The sequence below is a fragment of the Pantherophis guttatus genome, chromosome 1, assembly GCF_059756535.1.
Source record: "Pantherophis guttatus breed Tessera chromosome 1, ASM5975653v1, whole genome shotgun sequence".
NCBI classification, from domain to species: domain Eukaryota; kingdom Metazoa; phylum Chordata; class Lepidosauria; order Squamata; family Colubridae; genus Pantherophis; species Pantherophis guttatus.
In genome coordinates, this window is record NC_142063.1 from 38850102 (window position 1) to 38856305 (window position 6204).

Below are 6204 nucleotides of genomic sequence, written 5' to 3' on the forward strand. Positions count from 1 at the left end.
TTTGTGGATTCTTTCGGATCCAAATGTCTTCCTAACCTGACAACATTCTGTCAACAGCTCCATTAGTGCCTGAAAAGACCAGTGAAAATTTCACATTCTCTTTTGTTTGGTGCATCGTGTTATTGTCCCAAAATTTTAATGTCTCCACACATTATTATTTTTTTTTTTTGACAAGCTGTTGTCTTCTTTCTCAGCAGGCTCTTAGTGTCTTATTAGTCACATATTATTGATTCAGAATAGCTTGGTGCTGTATGATGGCTAAAATTATTTGATGCACTTTGTTGCATACAATAGGCCACTGGCTTTTCACTTACATATGAAAGTCAGCATGATATGATGGTTATTGTTCCACTTTCACGGCTGAAGAAACCTGGCTCAAATCCTCACTCAGAACTCATCCTTAATTATAGCATAAACATGTCTGGCTTTTGAAAATTATATTCTCATGTTATTGTCTTCATCTCTTCCACAACCAGCAGCCGGGGCTACTTAAAGTAATCTTTAAAGCAGCGCTTTCCCTTTTGTTAATATGGAACAAGCTATGGAAAGTGATTAGTGAATTTCTCTCACTTCATGCCTTTCCCACTGAGCAGCACCCACTGGTGGAAAAGACAATTACAGGTGGCACCTTCCCCCTGATAGACTAGCTAAAATGTTCATGGGACAGTCTGCTGAATGCTGGAAATGTGGGTTTGAGCATGGCACCTACTACCATCAGTGGTGGACGTGCCCGAAAGCAGTAAAATTTTGGGGAAAAATAAAAAAATGGCTTAATGAGATCTTAAATCAAAAGATTGAATGGTGACCAGAGACATGCCTGTTCGGCTCCAAGCCGGAAAATATTAAAAGAGACTCATGGTATCTTGCAGTACACATTATCACAGCGGCGAGATTGATATACGTGCAACTTTGGAAAAACAAAAATATCCCATCAGAGGAAGCAATTATAAAAAAGATTTTGGACTGTGCGGAAGAGATAAATTGACTAAAAAATTAAAAGATAGAGATCAAACACAAACATGTTTATCCTGGGAAAAACTATATACTTGGCTAGCGAAGAGAAAATCATAACCCAATCGAAAAGAGGAAAGGTATTTATTGAGAAACCTATACTATACAAATAAAGTGAGGTCGGATAGACCTAATTGATATATAAAGAGATATAAGTTGTTCTGTCTCCCTCAGAATGTAATGTAGATATATCGTACCGAATATTTAGTTGTTAAGATATTACTTGCAGATATGTTTGTTATTTGTTATGTTGTCTTGCATGTTATTTATATGGTGTGTTGTTGTTTTCTGTTTTTTAATGAAAAATGTAAATAAAGATATTTTTTTTTAAAAAAAGACTAATGTAATTACTAAATTACATTTCTTAAGAAACAATAGAGCAGGGCTGTAGACAGGGCCTTCAACTGGTGGTTTTACTACCTGTCAAGTTGCCCATTAACAATTGCAGGTATAGATCTGATCCAATGATCCTTCAGTCTACTTTTGAATGCGAGTCTGATGCTCTTTTGATAAAAATCCTAATCCCACATTTTAAAAAAAATATGACAGGCATGGGATATCAGATGGAGCAAGACAGATATGCTAGAGAGAACTTTCTCTATTTATACAACCTGAACTATTTGCAATCTATAAACATAACCAGATTTGAAACATGTGTTTAGTGCATATAAGGAGACCAAGTAAGAACTGACAAGTGCTTCAGGTATCATCCAGACAGATTTCTCTGTGGAAATTTGATCTCTAGACTTTCTTAAAGGTCTAGCCCAAATTATAGTTGAAGGACTGGTCCAATAAGAGCTGGGCAGATTCCAGCTCAATTGCATCATCAACCATACTGTTGTTGAGGTATCCAAGATCATGTCCATAGTAAATAAAATAAAAAAAAATTGGAACCACTGAAAAACATGATATTGTAGCTGAAATGTCTAAAGATGACTAAGCTGCTACTTCTGGAGATGAGACAAATGTGATAAAGATAAAGCAGGGGTGAAATGCTTCCGGTTCGGACCGGATCGCCCGATCCAATAGCGATGGCAGTGGGTGGTTTGGAGAACTGGTAGCAAAAATCTCTGACCCCCCCCCACCATGCCCAGCTGAGCCACAAGATCATCAGAGGCTTTTTTAAAAAAAAACTTTTAAAAGCATTTTTTCTACAACTTCTTCCACCGAAAAAATGCTTTTAAAAGTAAAAAAAAAGCCACTGATGATCGCGCAGCTCAGCTAGGATCGTCAGAGAGACTTTTAAAGCATTTTTTTCTGCAACCTCTTCCTGGGAAGAGGTGGTTTTAAAAATGCTTTGAAAAGGATATGCCAATCAGGCAACACAGCTGGGATCGTCAGAGCCTTTTCAAAGCATTTTTTAACCACCTCTTCCCCGGCAGAGGTTGCAGAAAAAAATGCTTTAAAAGTCTCTCTGACGATCAGGCAACTCAACTGGGATCATCACAGAGACTTTTAAAGCATTTTTTTTCTGCAACCTCTTCAGCGGAAGAGGTGGTTAAAAAAATGCTTTGAAAAGCTCTGACGATCCCAGCTGTGCTGCCTGATTGGCATATCCTTTTCAAAGCATTTTTTTGCATTTGGAGAAAAAATGCTTTGAAAAGTTTTTTTTAAAAAAGTTGGCCACGCCCATCCAGTCACATTACCCCCCCCACTAAGCCACGCCCTCAGAACCGGTAGTAACAAATTTTACATTTCACCCCTGAGATAAAGATATGTAATTTAAAAACAGTAGATTATGTTCATTCTGCAGGTAGAGGAATGACAGCATGAGCTGCATGTTTTTACATCGTAGCATTTTGTTTCAGAGGCAGCTGGAGAGCTATAACGTTACCTACATGGTTTAGATCCATGTGTAGTCCAAGTACTTTCACTTAAAAAGTAGTAGACAATAGAAATGAGAAATAATTGATATGAAATAAGGCAGTAGCTGCCCATTGCTCAAAATTCATCACAATCAACCATGGTTTATTTTAATTGTGGTCAAGGAATACGTTACAGTGCTTAATTTTCTATAATTTGCTAAATGAAAATAAAGTACAATAAATGAGGATTTAGCATCATGTATTAACTTTGTCCATATGGTCAATAATCTAATATTCATATTTTTTTAAAAAAAAAACTATTTTGAATATTTGGATATTCTCTCTTTTTTCCTGATGCTCATTCAATTTGCCAGTCAGATTCTCATGTTTATGCTTGCCTAGTCTCTTAAAAACAACCACCACCAACTCAATCATAAGTTATTGTTACAACTGACAAATTCTGAGCAGCGCTATTGGGAAAATCCTGCTTCTGACAATCACGTCAAGTAAATATGCTGTTAACCTCAGTAGTTCAGATCAGATAAGATTCTTTTCTAAAAATTCCTAAGCAACGTATGGGAGCTGCTGAAACATAAACTGATACCACATTATTCCACTCTCTGTGGAATGAGGTTGCTTCTCACATACCAGAGTTTCTCAAACAAACCCTTATACAGTAAGAAGCATCTGCGTATGTTGTTTGGCTCTCAGCTCCCATCAACATGGTCAGAGATGATGAGAACTGTAGCTCAGCAACAACTGAAGAACATCAAGTTCCCTGTCCCTCTTCCACAATCATTTCCTAGTTTTGCTTGGGCAGGGAATGGGGAAACCATCAAAAATTCACCCATGATTGTATAGACTTTTTGTGCCTTGGACTCAGTGTCAATTCCTGGCAACCACCTAGACTAGTCCCTGCAGTTTCCTTGGCAACGTTTGTGCAAATGGCTTATTTATTCCTATTTGTAAAATTTATTGGCCACCCATCTAACTTTAGGGTAACTCTGGGCAGCTTATAATAATAAAAAAATAAAAACTGTATAGGCTAAAAGACATAGATAAGTTAATACAAAAAGCCAAACTCTGCAGTCAATTAAAGATGGGGAGGAGATGAGATTTGGTGTTAACCTATCAACCGTTAACCACTGAGATGGCCTCCCATTGGATCCACAAGCTAACTGGCAGAGCCAGTTCTTTAGGCTTTTACGGAAGGTCTTGTCTTCCTGTTCCTAGGGCTGAGAGAGAGTGACTGGCCCAAAGTCACCCAGCTGGCATCATGATCTGGTTTCTAACCTGATTTCCTTAATCAGTACATCAAATTAGCTGTCTTATTGTACTGCATTATTATTATTGTTGCTGCTGTTGTTATTGCTATTATTACTATTATTTTAATAAACTTGCTAGTTTCAAAAGTGTCACTTGCAGATCACATCATTTTCTCCAGGCTAATGCAGGATGAATCACAGATAGCACAAGTATGGACCGAATGACCTAAAATAATTATCACATGAATCAGTATGAACGTCATAGCATTAGAGTTCATCAGCAATTTGTTCCTTGCAAATATGACCAACATTGTGAATCAGTTCTTTCTAAGGCAGTTTTTAAATCTTGTCTTGAAATGCAATTTGCAGTTTGGAACAACGTCTCTGGCTCTAGCAGTTTTAGAAAGAAAAGAGACAACCACCGAACAGATGGGAAATAGAATAGTTGCCTGGTATACGTGGAAATGAACACAGGGACAAAGGTATAGATTCCTTTATGAATTGCTAATCTAGTTTCATCTATCAAATTTATATGCCATCCATCTCATTATCAAAGTACTTTAACAATATATATGGAGTACATACAATCAACCAGCAGCAAAAGAAAGCAGAATTAGCCAAGAGAAAAGTTATCTTCTTTTGAATATAAAGTGTATCTTTATATTCTGTATTTATCTGTATAACATCTGTATTAACATGATTTCTAACAGTGAGAAAAATTAACCAGTGGAACAGCTTGCCTTCAGAAGTTGTGGGTGTTTCACCACTTGTCTTAAATTGTCTAGGGTCTCCTGCTTGACACAGGGTTGGACTAGAAGACCTCCAAGGTACCTTCCAGCTCTATTCTGATTGAGCTCACCACAAAGTGGTCATCTGCATGAAGTTTGTTGCTTTTTTAACTTGGCTCTAAATAGGAAGTGAGGAAAAAAGAACCAAGGTAGCAAAGTTTGTTCATATCCCCAAATTATTTATTTATTAAACCCATTTATATTAAACACATTTATATTCATATGAACTCGCTTATGGTGTCTTCATATGGTTTATATCCAGGTTATTGAGGGCAGTAAAAGAAAAAAAGAGATAGTGAAGAACTCCAAACTGGGTTTTGAATGACATATGCAATTCAATAAAAGCAGGTCCAAAGCAACATATATTGGAACAAAGGTATGTCCAGGAATCTTAAACTCATAATGGAAATGAAAATGTCAAGCTGCCCCCAATGAAAATATCAACCCAATGTGCAACTGCTATTTGAAAAGCTGAATTGCACATCAGGAATCATCAGAATAAAGAGAAATAAAAGTGCTGATATAACAATGCTGTCATATACATCTGTAGTGAAACTATAGTAAGGTACTACAGTAGGTAGAGTATTATTCAGAAAGAAAATCTGTAGCAAACAACAGTCAAAATTACTAGGCAACTAAGCTGTATTCCAATAAATATAGAAAATAAAGCAGACAAGAGAAAAGAGATAACAGAGCTGGAAAGTTGTGCATAAAGTAGAAAAAGAGCCTATGGAGATTTTTTCCCCCCTATTTATCCCAATATTAAAAACCAGGATTACTAAATTACAAAATTTACTGTTGCTAGATGCTGCCAGTTTAGGTGGCTTTTAATGAGAACTTGACAAACCTATCCAGGACACAATCCACAAGTTTGTTGTATAGTGGTCTTGGAAGCAGAACAGTGGTGGGTTGCCCCCGGTTTGCACTGGTTCTATAGAACCGGTAGTAAAATCGGCGGGAGGCCCCGCCCACCGACCCTGACGTCACCAAAACGCTTCTGTGCATGCACAGAAGCTTCTGGGCATGCACAGAAGAGTGTGCGCACACGTGAGTGAAGCGAGCGCGCACGTGCGGCCCCACTGCAAACCAGTAGTAAAGGTAAGTAGAACCCACCCCTGAAGCAGAAGTACTATATACCTCGACTTGAACTCATAAAAAAGGAGGAACATAAATCCACAGGGTTGTCAGAGGATATGGTCAAAAGAGTCAAGATGGCGGCCACAAGGGACCCACCTGGGTTACACATAACAAATGGATGCCCCTTTGATCACACCACTGTGGCACTGTTTTGACTTCTTTTTTTTTTTATTATATCCTATGGACAATCCTATGAAT